This window comes from Triticum aestivum, chromosome 6B (assembly GCF_018294505.1).
Source record: "Triticum aestivum cultivar Chinese Spring chromosome 6B, IWGSC CS RefSeq v2.1, whole genome shotgun sequence".
NCBI lineage: Eukaryota > Viridiplantae > Streptophyta > Magnoliopsida > Poales > Poaceae > Triticum > Triticum aestivum.
The window spans coordinates 21314645-21340413 of NC_057810.1; the positions used below are offsets into that span (position 1 = coordinate 21314645).

The 25769-nt window shown below is 48.4% G+C and overlaps 1 pseudogene; it reads right to left on the bottom strand.

The window, feature by feature from the left end:
• Positions 1-1842: 1842 nt before the first annotated feature.
• LOC123138651 (putrescine hydroxycinnamoyltransferase 1-like) lies at positions 1843-25578 on the bottom strand (annotated as a pseudogene).
• Between the last annotated feature and the right edge of the window lie 191 nt (positions 25579-25769).

Here is a 25769-nt window from a genome sequence, read left to right on the forward strand (position 1 = left end):
TGAAAAAAATAGCGCCCTACAGCAAATAGCGTGGGCCTTGAAATACGCTTTTAGCATGCATGTTATAGCGTGCTATTAGTGTGTCATTATAGGCGATTTATTTAGCGAGACAATTTTTCTCAAAACGCTATAGCGTGCTATTAGTGGTGCTATAGCACACTATTTTTTAAATCTTAGAGAATGTAGGGGAGAGCAGAGCAAGGTGAATGGGCGGTGTGGAGGAGGTGCAGGTGGTAGAGTCCTGCTTTCTAACGCCGGCCGCGGACACGCCGAGTAAAGCACTCCTCTTATGCTAGTCCATGAAGGCTACGCCCCACTCGTCCACTTCTACCATTGACGTTCCGGTGACCAAACAGCCACGGGTGACTTCTTCGACGTGAGCCGGCTGAAGACGGCACTGAGCAAGGCCCTTGTGCCCTTCTACCCCTTGGCCGGCCGCTTCAAGGAGGGCGGGGACGGCAGGTTGGAGATCGACTGCAACCGAAAGGGCATCCTCTTGCTTGTGGCTCACCCTCGTCTCACAGTCGATGACTTCATCAACTTCCAGCCATCGCCAAAGAAAAGGAGGCTGTTTGTTCCCCGCATCGACGGCTCAGCCGGCCTCCTGTGCGCCACTCAGGTATATATGTCTGGTTCTTTCTTAAGGCTGTGTTCGGACTAGAGGAGAGCCAAGCAAAGGAATGGGAAAAGGTAAAGGAAGTGAAGTTGGATGTACAGTACAAATCACAGGTCTCCAAAGTAGAGGAATAAAAAAATATGGTGTGTTCGGATCACAAGAAAAACTTTCTAGCCGTTACACATACTAGCCGTTGCACTCCCTTTGCTCTATATATACATACATAAACCACAAGCTTAAGAACAACACACATCACACAGCCAAACCATTCACACAGCCGTTCCTCACTGCTGAGTTCATTTGAACATCACATTTCCTCATTCAAGCAATACCACACCATTTCCAGTAACAGCCAATGAATCCAAACTACAGTAGGCGATCAGAAAATGAAGATGAATTAGTTTTTCTCACATACACCCTACATTAGATGGCAGTAGCTCATCCACAAAAATGCCAATACATACATCCGTCCTCATAGGATCCACATACATGCATGAAACACTTACCGGCCGTGAGGTCCTGTGCCAAAGACGATTCCACATGGAGAGAGAGATCCTTCAAGCCTTAGGTCAAAAATTGTGTGAGAAGTGCAATCTTGAAGACAGAACATATGTATCCGTGGAAGAGCAAGTATGTATATTTCTATACACAATATCAAAGAATGCAAGCAATCGGACGGTGCAAGATATGTTCCAACATAGTGGATCAACTATCAGTTATTATCTTCGAGTTGTGCTCAATGCGATAAATCACTATCATGCAACTACATACACTTGCCATTCTTACACCCACATCGCATCTTAAGACAGCAAAAATTTGCATACTTTCAGGTACTACTTATGTTCTATTTTGACATGGTAAATTCATACTAGGGAAATTTGATGTGTGCATATCTCTAATTTTAGCATGAAATTTACAGAATTGTCTTGGAGCTATTTGATGGCACTCACTCTCCAAACATGAGCAGCGTCGTCAAGGCTCTGAAGCCATTGCTGCTCCCTCTAGCAGCTCAAGCAATATTCGGGCGCCGCTGAAGTATCTAGATTCTGGAGTGTGAACGTCACCTACATAGATGGATTTGTGGCACACGTTATATGAATGATATGTTTCTATTTCTACTTTTTCTTTCTAGAGCAACCAGTAACTAGGAACACTGACCAAAAACCAAATATAGTGTACTACTGTACTATACTTGACTTGATTAGAAAGTAGTAATATAGCAAGAATCAGACCTGGGTGGCGCACACGATGTAGGCTGGGTCATCGACGTGGGGAACAAACAACCTCCTTAGCCTTGGTGATGGCTTGAAGTCGCTTGTTAGACGTATTAGGGTTTGGAACAATGCTCGATATCCTTGGTGGGTACTTCTGTCATATATTTATAAGAGGGAACCGTACAAATACAAGTTATGTTACAACACGTATATCTAACATATACTTAGTCTAACACCCTCCCTCAATCTTAACTATGTCCTGAAACACTCAGGAGGTTAAGATTGCTGCGACATCCTTCAAAAGAAGGCAAGGGCAAGGGTTTAGTGAAAATATCAGCAAGCTGATCCTTAGAAGAAACAAACTTAATCTGAAGGAGCTTCTGAGCAACACGTTCCCTCACAAAATGACAGTCAACTTCGATGTGCTTTGTTCGGGCATGAAATACTGGATTGGATGAAAGGTATGTGGCACCGATGTTATCACACCAAAGAACATGCGGCTGAGTTGGGGAGACCTTCAACTCTCGAAGCAATGACTGCACCCATATGATCTCAGCTGTGGCATTAGCAACAGCTTTGTACTCAGCTTCGGTACTACTCCGAGACACCGTAGCTTGCTTGCGCGCTTGCCAGGCGATCAAGTTATGCCCAAAGAACACAACATGTCCCCCCGTGGATCGCCGATCATTAGGACTACCAGCCCAATCGGCATCAGAAAATGCTGAAATCAATCTAGAATGTGCAGGCTGAAGATGGAGACAATAGGAACCAGTGTGACGAACATAGCGCAAGATGCGCTTGACAGCAGACCAGTGAGGATCACGTGGTGCATGAAGGTACTGGCACACACGGTTAACTGCAAAAGATATGTCTGGTCGAGTAACGAGCAAGTACTGCAGCCCACCAACAATACTGCAATACTCCGTGGCATCCCCAGGAGAGAGCAAGTCACCATCAAAAGCTGTCAATTTGTCTGTGGCAAACATGGGAGTCGTGGCAGTCTTGCACTGCAACATACCAGCACGACGTAGAAGATCCTGAGAGTACTTCCTCTGAGTAAGAGTCAGGCCACCATCAGAATGAAACACCTCTAGACCCAGGAAGTAATGGAGTCTCCCAAGATCCTTAACAGCAAACTCAGCACTAAGAAAGGACACAAGCCGGTCCGTAGCAGCAGCGGATGAACTAACAAGAATGATATCATCAACATAGACCAGAATGTACATAGTCACCTCAGGTCGCTGAAGAATAAACAGAGACGTATCCGTTGTAGAAGGCACAAGACCATGCGCACGAAGAGCAGCTCCAAGACGCGCATGCCACGCACGAGATGCCTGCTTCAGACCATAGAGAGCGTTGACAAGATGACACAAATGATGCGGCTGATCAGGATTAACAAACCCTGGTGGCTGACGCATATAAACCTCTTCTTCCAGAACTCCATGGAGGAAAGCATTCTGAACGTCAAGTTGTCGAAGCGACCATCCTCGAGTAACAGCCAAGGAAAGAAGAACACGAATGGTAGTTGGTTTAATAACAGGACTGAACGTGTCTTCATAGTCAATGTCATACCGTTGTTTGAACCCCTTTGCAACCAGGCATGCCATGTACCTCTCAATGGAGCCATCAACATGTTTCTTCACCTTGAACACCCACTTGGAGTCAATGATATTGACACCGGACGGAGGTGGAACCAGACGCCAAGTGTTGTTCTTCTGAAGAGCATGGATCTCCTGCTCCATCGCAGCATGCCAGTGTGGAATGCGAAGCGCTGTCTGAAAGTGTCATGGTTCAGTCGTTGGATCAGCTTCAGCATGTGCCACACAAGCTGCAAGCCATGCGACAGTGTCGTCAGTGCGCTTCTTCGGTTGAAAAATGCCACTCTTGCTGCGAGTATGAGGGCGCAGGATGACAGGTGGAGGTGGCGACGAGGCTGTCACCACAGGGGAGCTACTGTCCAGGAGTGGCGAAGAAGACATGTTGCACACTACTAGGGAAAACCTTATACACAGAATCTTACCAGTAGCGCGTGTTAAAATGAGGCGCTACTGCTACTTAGCAGTAGCGCGTCTGCCAAAACCGCGCTACTGTTACCCCCTTAGCAGTAGCGCGGCAGGAACAGAACGCGCTACTACTATAATTGCCACACCGTTCCCGACGTGCTAGGTATAGTAGTAGCGCCCTTCTAGAAACGGCACTACTACTACGGATTTTAGCAGCAGCGTGTTTTTTCTCCCCACGCTACTGTTAAAGCTATTTTCCCCTAACCCCCCGCGCGGCCTGATTCCCTCTCCTCTGCTTCCTCCCCCAATTCCCCACTCTCTCTTCTCCCCCTCGTCGCCTCCGCCTTGCCGCTGTCTCGCCGCCTTCTCCCCCGACCCCGCCTCGCGGCCGTCTCCCCCGACCCCGCCTCGCCGCCGTCTCCCCCAGCCCCGCCTCGCCGCTGTCTCCCTCGCCCCGCCTCGCCGCCGTCTCCCCGACCCAGCCTCGCAGCCATCTCCCCCGATCGACCCCGCCTCGCCGCGCCTCGGTGCCGCCGTCTCCCCCGACCCCATCTCTCTCCCCGCCCTCTGTAAGCACTCTCCCCTTCCGATCCCTCTTGTTTGCTTAGTATGAACCCTAGCTATTTAGTGCTAGTTAGTATGAACCCTAGGCTATTTTTAGTGCTAGTTAGTTAATTACAATTAGTATTAACCCTATTTAATTAGGGCAGTAGTTCCTAGGTACTAATTAGTTAGTAAGAACTAGGTACTAATTAGCTAGGTACTAGTTTATTTATTTATAGTAAGTTTATTTTCAGTAAGAACTAATTGAATTAATATAACTAGTTAGTAAGAACTTGTTGCTATTTTTTAGCTAAAGCAATTTTCCCGCATCGGCGTGGATGATGCCTATCCCGCATCCTCATCGTCGAGTCAGTGGAGGACGACACCTGCTTGACCAGATGGGCCATGTCCGGGACTGGGCTCCGCCGAGGTGGTACTGGGAGGCGCTACCTACCGGGGGCCGCAGGTTGGTGAGGAGCCAGCCTGTCGTTGACCCGAACCTTCTTTGATGGCGGTCGCGTGGGCCAGTGACGGTCCAGAGGCTCGAGGACCCCGCGGAGGTGGTGCGTCACTGTGTCAGTGAGGAAGACGCGCATGTCCGTCGCTACTTGTTTGCGTTGGAGCATAGGTTCTCAAATACCTGGCAGGTTCTCCAGGGATCTCACTGGAGCTATGATCCCGTGATGGTTCCTTCTCTGTGGGTGTCCACCGCCCACACCGATACCCGTCGTGTGCTAGGGTTTTAGTTGTATTAGTGATGTTATATGTATGACACTATTCAGGATGTATTAGTGATAATATTCGATGATGTACGAACACGCATGAGATGATTTACTTTTGCTTATTCAATGCATGCTAATTTGAGTCCTATAAGATATTTTGAAATGTATATCTTGTGTTGCTCAAATAGGATATGTGCTTACACAAGTGGCCGGTCATGTTTGCAGGTTACACCTCCAAGTGGCCTATGTTTTGCCAGAGTGTTAATTCATTTCCGTTCCGGCAAATTTCAGGCGCTCGATATGTCCTATTTTAGCAAAGATCATGCCGGATTTTTCCGTGAATTTTGACATGACTTGTGCCAGAATATGTAGGAAATATCGAGTGCCCCGAATTAATGTTTTAACTATGAACATAGGAAATGTCTGACGACGAAAAGGATTTCGGTATTTGCAAATACTACGAAGACAAGCGCGCCCTGTGCGACGGAATCTTCGTAGATGATGATAGGCGCTTCAGCATCAAGCTGGACGAGAACTTCGAAGTGGATACAGTAAGTCACAACGACAAGTCTTTTTTCGTAATTAAGCATGACATATGCTTCATTTGCTTCAACTTATAATTTGTTTTTACTATTCTACTAGTGTATCCCCTGCCATGCAAGAGTTTTTGTATTGGATAAGATAGGTTGCAGTCGTACTATGGAGGTAAAGAAATTTGACTTGAAGACCGAGCATGGTTATATTTTCCACACAAAATTATACAATTTAGACGACTACACCTATTTTGGATGCAAAACATGGCGAGCACTATGCAAGACTTATGCATTTGAGCCTGATATGGTTATCACCTTTGATATTCATCTGGAAGATGATATTGAAGGCAATACCGACATCTGGGTTGATGTGCAGACGCCTCCAGTTATACCAAAATGTGAGTTTCTCAACCATATTTATGTCTTTGATATTGTTTATTCAAAAATAGTTGACAATTAATTTCTATTGATAGCTTATTTCGGTGCAAGCAAACATGTCCAGCGCTTGGTAGACAGGACCGTATACTGTGTCGGGGATGAACTCAACTGCGAGGAGCTCAGTCATTATGTTTCATGGCTTGCGGATCTTGGTACTGTCAATACAAATTTTCTTCCTGCATTTAGAAATTTTAGTACTGAAAACATGCGACCAATAGTGTTTGTACTGAACTACGGTCACATCTATTTAGGAAGGATGGTAAGATTTTTAATATTTGTCCTCAGTGCATCTTTTCCATACATTATTTTTGAAGCTAAACTTCATTGCTAAGTATGTTACCATACGATGTTCTTCAACAAGGAGTCCCGATGAATGTTGTGCCTTATGGGATCGAGAGTAAAGGTACCATGAGTATTATTAGCTTATGGCCAAGATATCCTACAAATTACTTTAGTGCATTCAAGATTAGCGACGGATGCTTAATAGTGCAAGATTGGACCAAATATGTGATGGGGGAGCGCAGAGAAGTACTAGGGGGCAGCAAACAGATGCACTACTCACGATTAGGAGACAGGTTCATCTTCATGCTCCAACTTGATCAAGGAGGAGAGCTATACATGTTTTGTGTTATTTTACCTGCGAGAGAACATCAGGAGTGATTAGCTAGCTAGAAATGAGTTTGAAGATGACGATGTGCTACACTATTACTATGATGATAAAATAGCTAGTGTTGGTGGGAATGACTATGATGATTATTATTAGCTAGTGTTAGTGGTGATTAAATAAATATTGTTGGTGATAATGACTATGATGATGATTAAATAGCTTGTGCTGGCGGATTAGATTCAAGTGGAGGCAACATGTGGTGCACATCGAAGGTACTACTAGTCCAAACTAGATTAAGTTTAGATTAGTAGTATACATTTGACATGCACCACATATTGCCTCCACTTGAACCTAATCCACCTTCATTTGACACACTATTATGGACATAATGATGTAAACCTCATAACTGGTATTGTACCAATATTTGTACGATGGAGAGAATCCCGCATAAATACACTAAAAATATAAAAATAAAAAATGAATACTAGTAGCGATGGAGAGAAAACGCGCTGCCACTAGTTTCATTAGCAGTAGCGTGGGGGTGAATAAACGCTGCAGCTACTTGTCCTAGCAGTAGTGCGCGCCGGCACGCGTTACTGCTAAGCAATAGCTGTAGCGCCTTATTAGTAGCGCGCCTACCCGCGCTACTAGTGAGCACAAAACCAGCGCTACTGCTAGGGTTTTCCCTAGTAGTGGCAGGTGAGTTCACAAGCACGTCTGTTAGCACGGGCACCGGACCTGGAGTGGTTGACGAAGATCGGCCCGGCGTGGTTGGGGACGACGGATCAGGTGACACAGGGGCACCGGGCGACATGGGGGCTCCAGCGAACCCACGTGCATGGGACATGCACACGTCGTCGCTCGGTGAGGCCGCCGGCCCAGGCGACCGAGCCGCAGGTTCAGCCGACCCAGGCGACTACGAGGCCGTAGGACCAGGTGACGAGGCCACGACAGGCCCAGGTGACGAGGCCACGGGGGTGGCCACCCCAGGCGAGCGGGTACGCCAGCGGATCCGCGTGCATCGGGCATGCACACGGGATTGACGTTGGTGGCCGCCGTCGTGGCAGAAGGGACAGCCGGCGTAGCAGCAGCTGGCATAGGTGGCGCATCGTCATCATCAAGAAGCTCCAGTCGAGCACCTCGTCCAGTCCCTGCACCATGGTTAGGCAACAATAAAGGAGAATATGCAGCATCCACAAATTGATCAGGCAAAACTGGAAACAAGTGCAACTAAGCGACAGGAGTGTCAGTGGGCGATGTGAGCGTGGAAAAAGGGAAGACAGTCTCATCAAACCCAACATCACGGGAAATGTAAACACGGTTTGATGGAATGTGGAGACACTTGTAACATTTGTGGAGAGGACTGTACCCAAGGAACACACATTTTTTCGACAGATACTCAAGTTTATGCTTATTGTATGGGCGAAGATGTGGCCAACACGCACAACCGAACACTTTGAGGAAGGAGTAATCTGGAGTTTCATGAAGCAATACTTATAGAGGGGACTTCATACGAAGAAGTCATGTGGGAATCATGTTTATCAAAAAACAAGCAGTAACAAAGGCATCGCTCCAGAACTGGAACGGAACAGAGGCATGTGCAAGAAGTGTTAGACCAGTTTCAACTATATGACGGTTGAAAGGATCGATATGGTTGATTAGAGGGGGTGTGAATAGGCAACTAACAATTTTTAAGCTTTTCTTTAACAATTTAAACCTTGCAACAAAATAGGTTATCTAGAAATGCAACTATGTGGACAACCTATATGATGCAATGACAACTACCACACAAGCAAGCAATAGATACAACACAAGTAAGCTTGCAAAAGTAAAGGCACGAAATAACCAAGAGTGGAGCCGGTGGAGACGAGGATGTGTTACTGGAGTTCCTTCCTTTTAAGAGGAAGTACGTCTCCGTTAGAGCGGTGTGGAGGCACAATGCTCCCCAAGAAGCCACTAGGGCCACCGTAATCTCCTCACGCCCTCACACAATGCGAGATGCCGTGATTCCACTATTGGTGCCCTTGAAGGCGGCGACCGAACCTTTACAAACAAGGTTGGGGCAATCTCCACAACAATTGGAGGCTCCCAACAACACCACGAAGCTTCACCACAATGGAGTATGGCTTCGAGGTGACCTCAACCGTCTAGGGTGCTCAAACACCCAAGAGTAACAAGATCCGCTAGGGATAAGTGGGGGGAATCAAATCTCTCTTGGTGGAAGTGTAGATCGAGGCCTTCTCAACTAATCCCGAGCAAATCAACAAGTTTGATTGGCTAGGGAGAGAGATCGGGCGAAAATGGAGATTGGAGCAACAATGGAGCTTGGAGGTAGAAGAGGTAGTCAACTAGAGGTAGGAGATGCCCCTTTTATAGTCATGGAAGAGATCCAACCGTTATCCACATGTTCAGCCTGCGACATGCGGTACTACTGCTCCAGGAGCGCGGTACTACCGCAAGGCCACGCGGTACTACCATGGAGGACCACGGTACTTCCGCGGCAGCAGCAGAGGCCGGGACTTGCCTGACTGAGTGTAGTACTACCACTTGCGCGGTACTACCGCTCCCCCTTGCGGTACTACCGCAAGGCAGGAAAGTCCAAGCCTACGAAGAGCGCGGATGAAATAAAATACATCCGTGCCTACTTCTGCTGAAAATGAAACAGTGCAAAAACTCCGACGCGGTACTACCGCGCGTGAGGCGCGGTACTACCGTTGAGGCGCGGATGTAAAAAATTACATCCGCTCCTACTACCGTGACGCAGCGGTACTAGGTAAGAGGGCCACGATAATACGACTCCAGGGGAGCGGTACTACCATGGCCTCCCGCGGTACTACCGCGCTGGACGTGCGGTACTACCATGTGGGTGCGGATGTAAAAAAATACATCCGCGCCAACTACCGTACCGGAGCAGCACTAGGCCTGGGAGCCATAGTACTAAGGCTCCAGAGGAGCGGTACTACCGTGAACCCCAGCGGTGCTACCGCAAGAACAGCAGTAGCCGTCAGAGCAAGCACAACGAGGATAATGGACAAACGCTCCAAAGTGCAAGGGAAAGGTGGAGGCAAGGAAGGGAACGTGTACGTGTTGATTCCACCCGAACCTTTCCGACACGGACCCCCTCTTAATAGTACGGCTCTCCTACGACTCAAATCCACCAAAAAGAAACGTAGAACAACACCGTCTTCAATAGTCTTCAAGGGGCACCGAATCGTCTCGTGCCTAGCGATGAAGCGTCTGAGAAACTCAAGGCACATGATTAGTCCGCAAAAGCATTGTCATCAATCACCAAAACACCTAAGGGATAAATATGCTCTTACAATCTCCCCCTTTTTGGTGGACTAATGACAATACGGGATTTGCACATAGATGAGATAATATAGGGCACAGGAAAACCCCTCCTCTCTAGAATATAGACGGGCTCCCCCTAGATGTGTGCAATCTAGATAGATGCTTTGGACTGCATAGCACACAACCTAGGATCAACACTCCCCCTATATTTTAGAGACAAAGACATGATAACTAACATCTAAGCAGAGCATAGCACAAAGGTAGCACAATATATCACAAGCTTGCTAAGATAGATAGAGTGCATATGTCTTACACCATATGAAGTAAAGCAACCCAAAGCAACTGAAACGAGGTTCAAACGAGAAAGCAGCAAACACATCGAACACGAAAGGCGACACACGACTCGCAAATCCCTACACTCTCTCCCCCTTTGGCATCGAGACGCCAAAAAGGCAGAGAGGACACCTACACACAAGGGGTGGCTCAAGCAGGGAACTCATCCCAACCCTCTCCGTCGGACTCCTCGGCAGCAGGGATGGTCTCCTCAACGTCCTCCTCAGAATCAGTCCACATGTAGCCTTGCTTCTCCATCCACTCGGCCTCTGGAGTGATGCGATCCTCAGAACCGCCAGACACATCCTCGCCATATAGCTGTAAGATCTTCTTGTCCCGGCATCGACTCTCCTTGGATGCCACGTGAGTCCTGTACTGGCCCTTAGCTTGCATGCAGAAAAGAGTCTTCATCTTGTCCTTCAGCTTCCTGGCCCACGAGGGCATAGAGGAACTATGGGAAGACCTGGCAGCACGGTCCTCAGCAACATCCTCTGCGCCAGCATCCTCCTCATCAATAGCAGCCCTAGCAGTAGACGCCTCAGCACGAGTAGTAGTGTTGGCCCAGTTGGACTTGACACGGAGACAGATGGGATCATGTCGAATCCAGTCTGAAGCAAGGAACGCCTCACGAGGGAACATCTTCTCCCAAGTCTTCGAGATCAGCAGAAACAGATAGGGCCCATAGATAGGCACCTTGCGGTTGAACACTGCAAACCGAAGCTCACACCACATGATGTGTGAGACATCAAGTGGCTGAGTCTGAGACAAACGAGCCTCCTCGCATAAGAGCATCATACCCACCATATAGGCATGAACCTTGTCCTTGTCACCAATGCGAGGGAACAAAGAGTTGCGGAAGATGCGATACATGATATCCAGGAAGGAGTTGAGCACCCACCCTGTCTTGCCATTGGGAAGCGCCTTCTCAACATAGTAGGGCTGAAGCTTGTCCTTGTTAGCAGACTCGGGATTACCATGGGGGCGAACACCCATGGGAGTGTCGAGCCCGTCATCAGGAACGTGGAGCAAATCCATGAACTCCTTCCAGGTAGCAGTCAACTTACGTCCATTGGACATCCAGGTCATCCTCCTCTCCTCACCGGGGTGAAAGTAAACTGAGGCAAAGAACTGACAAACAAGCTCAGGATCATAGTCAAGGTTAAAAGAGATCACATGTTCAATACCAAACTGCTCCACCAAATCCAGAGCTTCTCCAAAGTACTGACGGAACTTGTCCTTCCTCAGGTGATGCATTTCTATCCATTTGACATCCACGTAGGTATTCTGCTTGTTCTTGATGATATCCAGATAAGTGAGAGTCAGTTGCTTGTTCCAAAACAGTTCACAACCTCTGACAGTAGCACGGGGATGCACATACGGGTTGAGTTTCCTGAGACGGACGAACTCAGATTGGGGTATCTCGTCCATGCCCTTGTTGGGTTCCTTGTGCTTACTAGCGGATGTCTTGACATGGCGCTTGGGGGCAGAGGAGCCCTCCGGTGCTTCACCTGGATTGCGCAGACGCTTGGAACCAGTGTCACGACTGGGATTGGAACGGCGAGAGCCACCACCTGAGACAAAAATGCAAAAACACCCACGACAAGCGAAAAGGATCAATGCAAATACCACGGCAAAGCACAAGAAACAAATAGAAAGAATACTTGAAAGTTTCCATGAGATAGATGTGAGCCACGGTAGTACTGCCAGAGCCTGCGGCACTAAAGTTCTACTACCTCTCCCACCACAGTACTACCGTGACCCCGCACGGTACTACCGCGACATGGAGCGGTACTAAAATTTTAGTGCCGCAACGAGTGCGGTAGTACCGCGCCAGACGGGTGGTAGTACCGGACTAGCGGTAGTACCGCGCCTGACGGGCGGTAGTACCGCACCGCGTCAGATCCAAATGACGGTTTGAATCTGAAAAGAACCGCGAAACCATGGCGATGCTACTGTGATCAAATCTAGCACAGGGCAAAAAGACAAGTATAATTCCTACGCAATACTACACTCCTTCATCCTGCTCTTGCAAAGATTTAGCCTAAGAATCTCTAGAACACACAAGTCTCCCCCAAACACCTAGAGGCAAAGAACACAACAAAAACGAGAGGGGAAAGGGGAAAGACCTTGGCCCATGGCAAGAGCACGTGGTGGGGAACGATCCCATCGGTCGGAATCACGGGAGGGCAGCCGGGGGCGGAGATCCGGCGACGGACGCCGGCCCCGCTCTTGAGCGTGGGAGAGAGGGAGAGACGAAGTGGGGGATCAGACGAATGGGTATGGGGGAGTTAGAACTCCCCCTGCCCGTCCTTATCCCCACGCGTCTATGCGACAGTAAAAAATTACTGCCGCATGGGGGCAGTAGTACCATGCTCTCCCCAATGGTAGTACCGTAGAGGTCTGCGGTAGTACCGTGAGCTCAAGAAAAAGCTAGTTTCGACACACGTAAAGAGGTCTTTGCAAAGAAACTTTTAGCACAAAAGACACCACAAAAACACGAACAACCCAAGGCAAAAGACAACAGGGAGCAACCACGCGACACAACCTCTCAAGGAGAGGGCGGTGGCCGGAGCCACCTCTGTTTGAGTTCGTTGGTATGGCACCGCGAAGAATTATCCTTGGGCCCATGACCAAAACTCGTCTTTGAAGCACAAGTACCATCAAAAATGGCTAATGTGAAAGAGTTGATCTATTTATGCATAATGGGGGAGGGAGAGTTCATTGAGAGAACAACACTCCCCCTATGTCCATGCCTACATCTAAACTAGACAACAAGTTGAGTGTGGTGGGGGTGCAAGGGTTCAAGTCACATTGCTCGAATCAATGATATTTAGCTCATGCCTTAACTCGTGAAATCTTGCTTCATCCAAGGGCTTCGTGAAAATATATGCAAGGTTATCATCAGTGTTGACATACTTGAGCTTGATCTCCCCTCGCCTAATGTGATCCCAGATGAAGTGATACCGAATCTCAATATGCTTCGTCTTGAAGTGTTGCACCAGGTTGAGAGAAATCTTGATGGCACTTTCATTGTAACACCAAAGGGGCACTTTGTCACAAATGACACCGTATTCCTTTAAAGTTTGCCTCATCCATAAGAGTTGTGCACAACAACTACCGGCCGCCACATATGCCGCTTCGGTGGACGAGAGACACACACAACTTTGCTTCTTGGAAGACCAACTCACCGAAGAGCAACCAAGAAATTGGCACCCTCAAGAAGTGGATTTCCTATCCACCTTGTCTCCCGCCCAATCAGAATCCATAAATCCTTCAAGCTTGAAGTTAGCTCCTCTTGGGTACCATAGGCCAAAGTTTGGGGTATGAGCGAAATATCGAAAGATTCGCTTGACCGCCACAAAGTGGCTTTCCTTTGGTGCGGCTTGGAACCGTGCACACATTCCCACACTCAACATGATATCCGGTCTAGATGCACAAAGGTAAAGCAAGGAACCAATCATAGAGCGATATACCTTTTGATCCACCGTTTTACCATTGGGACCAATGTCAAGTTGGCACTTGGTGGGCATTGGAGTAGAGGCCGGCTTGACAACACTTAGCTTGAATCTCTTAAGCATGTATTGAGTGTATTTGGCTTGGTTGATGAAGGTACCTTCTCTTCTTTGTTTAATATCAAAACCAAGGAAGAACTTCAACTCTCCCATCGAAGACTTCTTGAACTTAGAGGTCATGAGAGAGGCAAATTCTTCATTGAAAGCATTGTTAGGGGAACCAAAGATAATGTCATCAACATATAGTTGGCACACAAACAACTCCCCTTTGACCTTCTTAGTAAAAAGAGTGGGATCGATTTGCCCAACTTCAAATCCACAATCTTGTAACAACTCGGTAAGGTGGTCATACCACGCACGTGGGGCTTGTTTAAGGCCATAGAGTGCCTTATCGAGTTGACACATGATCCGGGAAGTAAGGATCCTCGAACCCGGGGGGTTGCTTGACATAAACCAACTCATTAATAGGACCATTAAGAAAAGCACTTTTCACATCCATTTGTTGTAACTTAAAGTTGTGATGGGAAGCATAAGCAATCAACAAACGAATGGATTCAAGGCGAGCAACGGGAGCAAAGGTTTCACCGTAGTCGATACCCTAGACTTGGGAGTAGCCTTGTGCTACCAATCTTGCCTTGTTGCGAATGATGTTCCCATGAGCATCTTGCTTGTTCTTGAAAATCCACTTGGTTCCAATGACGTTATGGTTCCCCGATGGCCTTGGCACCAATCTCCACACCTTGTTGTACTCGAAGTTGTTGAGTTCTTCATGCATGGCATTGAGCCAATCCGAGTCTTCGAGCGCCTCATAGACGTTTTGGGGTACAACACAAGAGACAAACGCGTGATGTTCACAATAGTTTGCTAATTGTCTACGAGTGATTACCCCCTTTCTTAGGCTTCCAACCACATTCTCCATGAGATGGCCTTTGGTGGTGAGTTCGGAAGCAATCTTCGCGGCACGATGCTCTAATTCCTCCTCAGATGTGGAAGGAGGAGGGTTAACTTGATCATCTTGAGCGCCGTCTTGAGCTTGTTCTTGATCTTGAGCTTGCTCATGATCTTGAACTTGCTCGAGGGGGAGAACTTGACCTTGGGCATCATTTGGAGGTTCACCACCATCTTGAGATTGATCTTTCCCTTGGTCTTGTTCACGAGGTTGAGGGCCTACACTTTGTTCTTCGGAAGCGTGTGGGTCTTGAGTAGGTGAAGGCTCCACTTGAGTGGAGCATTGTCCTTCTCCTTCGGCCACAAGGGGTTCCTCAATGGGTAGAATATGACCAATACCCATTCTTCTTATGGCTTGGGGAGGAATTTCATCACCTACATCACAAGTACCACTTTGCTCCACTTGGGAGCCGTTATTTTCGTCAAACTCCACGTTACACGTCTCCTCAATGAGTCCGGTGGACTTGTTGAGAACACGGTAAGCATGAGAGTTTGTAGCATAACCAACAAATATGCCCTCATAAGCTCTAGCCTCAAATTTAGACAAACGAACACCTTTCTTGAGAATGAAACACTTACACCCGAACACCCAGAAGTACTTGAGATTGGGCTTGTTTCCGGTGAGTATCTCATAAGGAGTCTTGTTCAAGCCTTTGCGGAGATAGAGCCGATTGGATGCATGACATGCGGTGTTGATGGCTTCGGCCCAAAAGTTGTATGGAGACTTGAACTCCGCCATCATGGTCCTTGTCGCATCCATCAACGTCTGGTTCTTCCTCTCCGCAACACCATTTTGTTGAGGGGTATATGGTGCAGAATATTGATGCTTGATCCCCTCATCACTAAGAAACTCATCCAAGGTGTAGTTCTTGAACTCGGTGCCGTTGTCACTTCTTATTGTCAAGATCTTTGCATTATGTTGACGTTGAGCTTCATTTGCAAAGTCGATGACGGTTTGTTGAGTCTCACTCTTCCTCTTGAAGAAGTATACCCAAGTTTATCTTGAATAATCATCCACAATCACCAAGCAATACTTTCTACCCCCAAGACTATCAAAGGATGGAGGCCCAAAGAGGTCCATGTGAAGGAGCTCCAAGGGTCTCTTCGAGTAGATGATAGTCGTGGGAGGGTGAGCCGTCTCATGAAGCTTTCCTTCGATACAAGCACTGCAAGCACGATCTTTGGCAAAACTAACATTTGTTAGTCCACGGACATGGTCCCCCTTGAGAAGACTTTGCAAAGATCTCATATTGACGTGGGCTAAACGGCGATGCCAAAGCCATCCCACATCAACTTTAGCCATTAGGCATGTCGCGGTCTTAGTGGGTTGCTCCGAAAAGTTAATCACATAGAGACCGTTCTCGACATGCCCAACAAAGGCTACTTTAAGAGTCTTGCTCCACAAGAGGGCCACGGTATCAATATCAAAGAAGGTGGCAAAGCCCATGAGTGCAAGTTGACGAACGGAAAGTAAATTGAACGCAAGGGACTCAACAAGCATGACTTTCTCGATCGTTAGATCATGAGAAATGACAACCTTGCCAAGACCCAATACCTTAGAATGTGAGGCATCACCCCACTCGACATTGGTGGGCATAGATGGGATCTTTTGCACGTCCACCACCAAGTCCTTGCTCCCGGTCATATGATTTGTTGCTCCACTATCGAGCAACCATGATCCCCCACCGGAAGCAAACACCTACAAGAGATCAATGCTTGGTTTTAGGTACCCATTTAGTAATGGGTCCTTTGATGTTAGTAACAAGGGTCTTAGGAACCCAAATAGACCATTCAATGTACTCATAAGAAGAACCAACAAATTTAGCATAAACATGCCCATCACTAGCACGGCACAACACATAAGAGGGGTTAAAGTCGCCGGCTTTGTTGGGAGAGATGGCTTTGCCCTTTTTGGCATCACCACTCTTCGCATTGTTCTTCTTCTCCTTAGGAGCACCCTCTCCCTCCTTCACAAAAGTTTGCTTAAGCGGGGGAGGTCGTTTGGTCTTGTTATTCTTCTTCTCGTTCTTCTTCTTGTTCTTGGACTTGGGTGAGAACCCAACTCCCTCCTTGCCCACAACTTCCTTTTGATTGCTCAAAAGGTCATTTAGGTTCTTCTCACCTTGTATGCATGACACAAGACCTTTCTCGAGTTGTTCCTTCAACTTGGCATTCTCCTCCACAAGATGCACATGCTCACAACACGGGTTAGTAGCATTTGCATTATCAATTAAGACCATGTGAGGAAATGTGGCCTTTTCCTTGGTTAGCTTAACTTGGAGTTGAGCATGAGACTCCTTGAGGTTTGCATGAGCACCTTTCAAGACCTTATGGGCCTTGTCAAGTACATCAAACTCCTCCTTGAGTCTAGCATGATCAACCCCAAGTTTAGCCTTCTCGGAAGTTAGTACACGAGACACAACAAGAGCATGATCAAGATCTTTCTTTAATTTGGCATGGTCATCGTTGTGTGACTCCTCAAGAGCCAAACGATGCCCACGCTCTTCCTCAAGAGCATTAGAGAGATCCGATATCTCATCGGCATAGTCACGACTATGACCTTCCATCTTAGAGATGGTTTCTTCGTGAGCCTCGATCATGTCATTGGCTTCACCAAGTTGTTCCAAGAGAGCAACGAAGTGCTTCTTGGATTTGCCCTTGAGCTTACTCATGAAGGACTCAAATTCATTTACCTCCTCATTAGACCCCTTACCATCATCAAAGCCAACCGTCAAAGAAGGATTAGGAATAATGGTGGTTTTGATGTTGGGGGTTACCTTGTTGGTGGCTTTAGCCATGAGGCACTTGGCGGTGATGTTCTCGTTGGGTGAATCGAAGAGAGACACCCGAGGGAGTTGTGGCAATGGCAACGGATGCCATAGCCATTGCTTCACTATCTTCATCATCATCGTCATCCTCACGGTATTCTTCTTGAACCACCAACCCGCGAGTAGGAGTCTTCTTGGTGAAGTTGTTCTTGTTGGGGAAGGACTTGGCTTTGTCTTTTCGGATGAACTTGCCACCATTGTCTTCCCGCTTCTCGTAAGGACAATCCGCAACGAAATGACTCACGTTGCCACAGTTGAAACAAGTTCTAACTCGTTGCTTGCCCTTGAGGCCACTTGAGTTGTTCTTGTTGAAGTTGGGTCTTGTATTCTTCTTGCTCCAAAATTGTCTTGAGGCAAGAGCCATGTGCTCATGATAATCATATTTCGTGTCTTCGGGGTTGCTCTCCTCATCTTCCTCTTCTTCCTCTTCTTCCACACTAACCTTGGCCTTCAAGGCAAGGTTGGGCTTCTTTGCCCTTTGAGAACGGAGCACCGCATTGTCGGCGGTCTTGTCCAAGATGCTCATTGCAACGAACTCATCCAACACTTCACTTGAGGTCATGGAGTGGAAGTCCGGTCTTTGACGAATGACGGAGGACATGGCCTTGTTGTAGGGCATCATGGCCTTGAGGAACTTGCGCTTGATCCAATTGTCATCCGTGTCCTTGCTCCCATGATCTCGGAGTGAGACCGCGAGTTTGGTCACTCTTCGAAAGAGCTCACGAGGTTCTTCATCTTCTTTCATTGCAAACTCATCGGCTTCATCTTGCACCACTTCATAGTTGGAGCGTTGAATGCTAGCACTTCCTCGATAGAGAGACACAACACATTGCCATGCGTCTTTAGCCATGGCATGAGGTCGAAGATGAGGGAGATCTTCGGGAAGGATTGCATCTTGGATGATGAAGAGAGCACTCTCATTGAATTGATTATCCACGGCTTCTCGAGGGGTGAAGTTGCTTGGGTCATGTGGATAGAAACCTTCTTCTATGATTCTCCAAAGATTAGTATTCACATGTTTTAAATGACGCTTGAAACGATAAACCCAAGCATCAAAATCCTCATTTTTCACAATCTTAGGAGGAGGACCGGCATGATTTAAATGAGTAGAGGGAATCGGTCCACCATAAGTAGGAGGTTCCACATGGGCATAGATGCCGGTGCCATTTCTACCACTAGTAGAAGGACCCTTTTCACTATTAGCTTCCCCCTTGTCGGAGTTAGCATCCGTCACCTTGTTAGTGGGATCACCCACTTTCATCGGCGAGGTGGATAGTTTAAGTCCTTCTAGGAATTTAGTAAACATGCTTTCAACCTCGGTCGTCATGGAGGTTTTCAATGTGTCTAAAGCCACATTGAATTCCTCACGGGAGACCGAGGTTCCCCCATCGGCCGTAGACGAGATAGGATTCACACCGGAGTGCTCCTCCGCACCGTCGTTGGTGTCAACCATACTCTTCGGACGGCAAAGTCCTTAATAAAGAGACGAGGCTCTGATACCAATTGAAAGGATCGATATGGTTGACTAGAGGGGGGGGGTGAATAGGCAACTAACAATTTTTAAGCTTTTCTTTAACAATTTAAACCTTGCGACAAAATAGGCTGTCTAGATATGCAACTAAGTGGACAACCTATATGATGCAATGAAAACTAGCACATAAGCAAGCAATAGATACAACACAAGTAAGCTTGCAAAAGTAAAGGCACGAAATAACCAAGAGTGGAGCCGGTGAAGACGAGGATGTGTTACCGAAGTTCCTTCCTTTTAAGGGAAGTACGTCTCCGTTAGAGCGGTGTGGAGGCACAATGCTCCCCAAGAAGCCACTAGGGCCACCGTAATCTCCTCACGCCCTCACACAATGCGAGATGCCATGATTCCACTATTGGTGCCCTTGAAGGCGGCGACCAAACCTTTACAAACAAGGTTGGGGCAATCTCCACAACACTTGGAGGCTCCCAACAACACCATGAAGCTTCACCACAATGGAGTATGGCTTCGAGGTGACCTCAACCGTCTAGGGTGCTCAAACACCCAAGAGTAACAAGATCCGCTAGGGATTAGTGGGGGGAATCGAATATCTCTTGGTGGAAGTGTAGATCGAGGCCCTTGTCACCCAATCCCGAGCAAATCAACAAGTTTGATTGGCTAGGGAGAGAGATCGGGCCAAAATGGAGCTTGGAGCAACAATGGAGCTTGGAGGTAGAAGAGGTAGTCAACTAGAGGTAGGAGACGCCCCGTTTATAGTGATGGAAGAGATCCAACCGTTATCCACATGTTCAGCCTGTGACATGCGGTACTACCGCTCCAGGAGCGCGGTACTACCGCAAGGCCAGGCGGTACTACCGTGGAGGACCACGGTACTTCCGCGACAGCAGCAGAGGCCGGGACTTTCCTGACTGAGTGCAGTACTACCGCTTGCGCGGTAGTACCGCTTCCCCTTATAGTACTACCGCAAGGCAGGAAAGTCCAAGCCTACGAAGAGCGCGGATGAAATAAAATACATCCGTGCCTACTTCCGCTGAAAATGAAACAGTGCAAAAACTCCGACACGGTACTACTGCACGTGAGGCGCGGTACTACCGTTGAGGCGCGGATGTAAAAAATTACATCCGCTCCTACTACCGCGACGCAGCGGTACTAGGTATGAGGGCCACGGTACTACGACTCCAGGGGAGCGGTACTACCGTGGCCTCCCGCGGTACTACCGCGCTGGACGTGCGGTACTACCGTGTGGGCGCGGATGTAAAAAATTACATCCGCCCCAACTACCGTACCGGAGCAACACTAGGCCTGGGAGCCATGGTACTAATGCTCCAGAGGAGCGGTACTACCGTGAACCCCAGCGGTACTACTGCAGGTGCTTGCGGTACTACCGCTCCACAGAGCAGTACTACCGCAAGTACAACAATAGCCATCAGAGCAAGCACAACGATGATAATGGAGAAACGCTCCAAAGTGCAAGGGAAAGGTGGAGGCAAGGAAGGGAACGTGTACGTGTTGATTCCACCCAAACCTTTCCGATTCCACCCGAACCTTTCCGACGCGGACCCCCTCTTAATAGTAGGGCTCTCGTACGACTCAAATCCACCAAAGAGAAACGTAGAACAACGCCGTCTTCAATAGTCTTCGAGGGGCACCGAATCGTCTCGTGCCTAGCGATGAAGCGCCTGGGAAACTCAAGGCACACGATTAGTCCGCAAAAGCATTGTCATCAATCACCAAAACACCTAAGGGATAAATATGCTCTTACAACGGTGCTTACGCTCAGCTGCACCATTCTGCTGATGTGTATGAGGACAAGACACATGATGCGAAATACCAAGCTTCTGAAAGAAGGTGTTAAGATTACGGTATTCGCCCCCCCCCCCCCAATCAAATTGAACATGGATAATTTTGTGCTTAAGCAATCGTTCAACATGTGCTTGAAATTGCATGAAAATATGAAACACATCAGATTTGCGCTTAATAAGATAAATCCAAGTAAAGCGACTGAAAGCATCTATGAAATTGTCATAATAGTTGTGCCCACTAACAGAAGTTTGGGCATAGCCTCACACATCGGAAAACACAAGTTCAAGAGGAGCTTTGACAACACGACTTGATACAGAAAAGGGCAACTGATGACTCTTGCCTTGTTGACAGGCATCACACACTAGAAACTCCTTATTACTGGACTCAACGGGAAGATGATCACGATGAAGCACATGGCGCACAATGGGAGTGGCAGGGTGGTCAAGGCGAGAATGCCACTGCGACGATGACACCTGCATGCCACTGAAAACTTGAGACACTCGTGGCACATCAAGCACTCGTGGCACGTCAAATGCATATAAGCCGCCGCGAGGTCGACCACTACGAAGAACGTCCCTCGTGTCCCGGTCCTTAACAAAAAAATGAAAAGGGTGAAACTCAACAAACACATTGTTGTCACGAGTTAATTTAGGAACTGAGAGTAAACTATGTGTGACTAAAGGAACACGAAGGACATCAAGGAGACGCAAGGTTTTAGTGGTACGGGAAAGAAGAGATGCCTGACCAACATGTGAGATGGGCATACCTGATCCATTTGCAGTGCGGACCTGATCATGACCGGTGTAGGGCTGGCGAGTGGACAACTTGTCAAGCTGGCTCGTCAAATGGTCTGTGGCGCCTGTGTCCATGTACCAGGCAGGATCCACAGAATATGATGGAGTGAATCCAGGCTCCTGTGTAGCGAGAGCATCTTGCTTCTCGTTACCCTTCCCATTGTTCCCGATGCCAAGAAAACCACGTTTAAAACGATGATGAAACCGAGACGCCAAGTGCCCCTCAATGCCGCAAAGCTGACACTCGACCCCACCACCACACGCCTCGCAGTGAAGCCGCTTGCGGCCAGCCGTTGGAGGAGCTGGAGCGGGCGGACGGGGCTGGTTGCCCGTGGATGGTGGCGGCTTCTGCTTGGCACCACGGGCACCCCTGCGAAGAGCAGCTTTCGCAGAAGGGCCCTCCGTGTAGACTCTGACAGAGCGGCGAGCAGCGAGCCGCTGCTCCATGTTAAGGAGGCGGGCATAGAGATCACGAGGTGGCATCGGCGTGTCACGTCCATTGACGTTTTCCACAAGAGAGTCATAGTCCTCATCAAGTCCATTGAGAATGAATGAAGTAAACTCCTCATCACGGAGTGGCTTCTCAATTGAGGACAGTGTATCAGCCAAACTTTTAACTTTGTTGAAGAAGGCCGTGACAGAGAGATCATTCTTCTTGACCTCACCCAACTGGTTGCGAATGGCAGACGAACGTGCCAGCGACTGCGAGGAGAAGCTGGAGTCAAGCGTGGTCCATGCATCCCTCGACGTAGCGGCAAAAACCACCATGTCAGCCACAGATGGAGTGAGCGAAGACTGAATAGCATCCAGGATAGCTTGATCTTGAGCAGTACACCGACGATGAGCAGGGTTGGGGATCATGACAGAGCCACCATGGGGCGAGGATACCGGAACCATAGCCGGAGGGCACTGCAGGGAGCCATCAACATAGCCCTCGAGGTAGTGGCTACGCATCAAAGGCAGCACTTGGGCGCGCCACAGGAGGTAGTTATCAGCAGATAGCTTCACCGTCACCAGATGAGCGAAGTGAAATGGCCCTGGTTCGGCCATCGGCGCGGAGAGCGGCAGATCAGGCAGCGGGACGACACTGTACGGGACGAGTGCATCGGCCGATGGTTGTTGATGGTGAGCGTAAGTCGTCGATGGATGCACACCATACGGGAGTGCAGGAGGGGCGGCGTACGTCGGGGCGGCAGCATAGGGCGTCGGGGCGTAGGACGTCTGGGCGGCGGTAGCGTACGGCGCGTACGACGCAGTCGACGGCGTGACGTATGGCGCAGGGTACGGGCCACCGTACGGTGCCTGGACGTGAGCGCCATAGGGCCCCGAGGCCGGGGGCGCGTCACGGTAGTGGGCCGGAGCTGGAGGGCCACCGTAGGCCGCCTGCCCAGAGGCGCCGTAGGAGGCCGGCGGCGGAGGCGTGCCGCGCGACGGGATCGGGTTGCCCGTGATCGGCACGGCAGGCGACCGAGGCGGCGGCGACATGGCAGACGATAGAGGCGCAGGAGGTTGCGATCCCGCGGGAGCAGATCGGGCCCAGGCAAGCAGAGGCGACGCTAGGAACGGCGACTCCATCGCCAGGGTGGAGAGAGGCGGCGCGGCGGCGGGAGCCAGCGTGACGGCAACAGAGGCGGAAGCGTGACGCGGATCGAACGCGTCGTCTGATACCATGTTAGACGTATTAGGGTTTGGAAGAATGATCGATACCCTTGGTGGGTACAGCTGTCATATATTTATAAAAAGGAACCGTACAAATACAAGTTATATTACAACACGTATATCTAACATATACTTAGTCTAACATTAGTGAAGTCATCAATGGTAAGACGAGAGTGCGCGACGAGGAAGAGCACACCCTTGTTGCAGTTGATCTCTAGCCTGCCATCAGCGTAAGCCCTGAGGCGGCCCGCCATAGGGTAGAAGACAACGAGGGCCTTGCCCAACGCCGTCTTCAACCTGGTCACATCAAAGAAGGCGTCGTCGGTGGTACGCCGACGGTAGAAGCGGACGACTGGAGTGAGGCCTCTGTTGGCTAGCATGAGGTCGAGTGGCGAGAGCCGCAGAGCTTTCCTCGGTGTGTCGCTGGCCGGCATCACAAACTGGACTCTACCACCTGCACCTCCTCCTCACCAGCCATTTTAGCAGCAACGCTGTTCGCCTTCCTTCTTGCTCTCCTTTCCCTCCCGTTCTCTTTCTTTGGTTTCTAGTGTGGAAGCAATGGGCATGTGGCAGCAATCATATACTCTCTCCGTCCTAAAATAAGTGTCTCAATTTTATACTAATTTTAGTGCAAAATTATACTAAGGTTAAGACATTTATTTTGGGACCGAGGGAGTATAATAAAATGGCTTTGGACATGCGATCGGTCAGTGATCTCCAATCCTCAAGCTACAGTACATATATACTAGAATAGTGATCTCCTTCCATTCCCTTATACAAGGCCACTATCAAAAATACATTTTGTATCAATACAAGGCCACCAACAGTAATCGAGGCAAAAATTAATGATGATTTCTCGTACTAGCAACTTTTTAATACGTACATGCATGTAGTCATAATGACATTCCCCACTTCCTTCCCATTCATTCGTTGCATGCTTGTGGTGTATTAATGATCCCGGTTAACGAAAAGAAAAGTTGACTTGTAAAGAAGTCATTAAATTTTATCTTGGTACGTGTAATATGAGTTTGTGGCCTTGTATAAGGGAATGGAGGGATTATATAAATTGATACGGATCAGCATTTTTTTGGACGACACACCAGACAAAATCAAAGGTAGACAAAAGTAGTTGAAGGAGATATTCATGGCGATAGCAGATCTGGTTGTTTTCTTTCTTTCCCTACAGCTGTATGATACATTGATACCTCTTGATACCATCCATGCTGCTGTCTTCTATTGATGGGTCATGGTTTGGTGGCCCATCTCCATCTGATAACTCTAGTAAACCTATCCTCAAAAAAAAACTACACACATGCGTATGTGTGTGTGTTTGTGTGTGTAGTGTACTGCATTGGGAAACTGCGAATCAGGTGTCTATATACGTGTATGTTTAATAAGTCCTCTATAGCTAGATACAAATCAACATATGTTTGTTTACCTAGTTTGGTAAGGTCAAGCTTCTGGTTTCTGTAGGTAGAGTTGTATACTGTATAAAGGTGTGAGTCGTGACAGATTGAGTGCAAGGGCGTGGTGAATTGTTTAGGAGGAAAAAATAATAATTAGTCCAACTAAGACATTAAAGATTATGATAATTGATAAGTGCGACCCCGACACCCGTGCAGGTGGCGATGGATGATGCCTCTACGTAACATTACATGATGAAGCGGGAGTCTCGATAAGAAAAGAACAAAGAGTGCACTATCCCGACAGCCAAGCGTGCGGACTTCAGGGGTATGGATGCCTTTGGTGAGTTCCCAGAGGTGAACAGAGATGAGGCCGCGAAGAACAAGATGCAAGCTTACCTCGATATGTACAATAAGACACCTTCTTCTCAGCCAATCGCGGTGATGTGTGAGTTTTTTTTAGAAAAGGAGGATGCACCCCGGCCTCTGCATCTGGGTGATGCATGCGGCCATTTTATTTATTATACACAAAGATCTTACAAAGTAATACAACAGTAAGCCCGAGGCTACCATCTAGACGACACCTGTCGCTACTCCTATCCTCTTGATGAAGAGGTGCCGAATGTCCGGGCCAAATACCAAACAGACATCGCACAAAAGCCTAACATCTAAAGCCAGATGCCCCATCCAAGCCACATAGAGGGGACTGGGTAACACTCTGGTCTGGTGCACTCTCTGTGAGTACCACACGCACACGCTGCTAAGGGTCGTCACCTCCCTCTTCCATCGATCCATCCTAAAGCATACACTGACGCATCGACCTTGTCAGACCTCTCTGCCATCGACGCTAGACAACTTCATCCTCCTGCGCGTGTCCATCGCCATACATCTGACGCCGAGCCTCCACTGCTCTATGCCGCCGAGAAATGCTGCCATGAATATGTAGAAAGAAACGTCGTTCACCGAAGAAGCCATCCGCTGGTCCCTCGAGCCCGAGTGCATCTCCAAGAATGCCGCCCCCAAGGAGGTAACG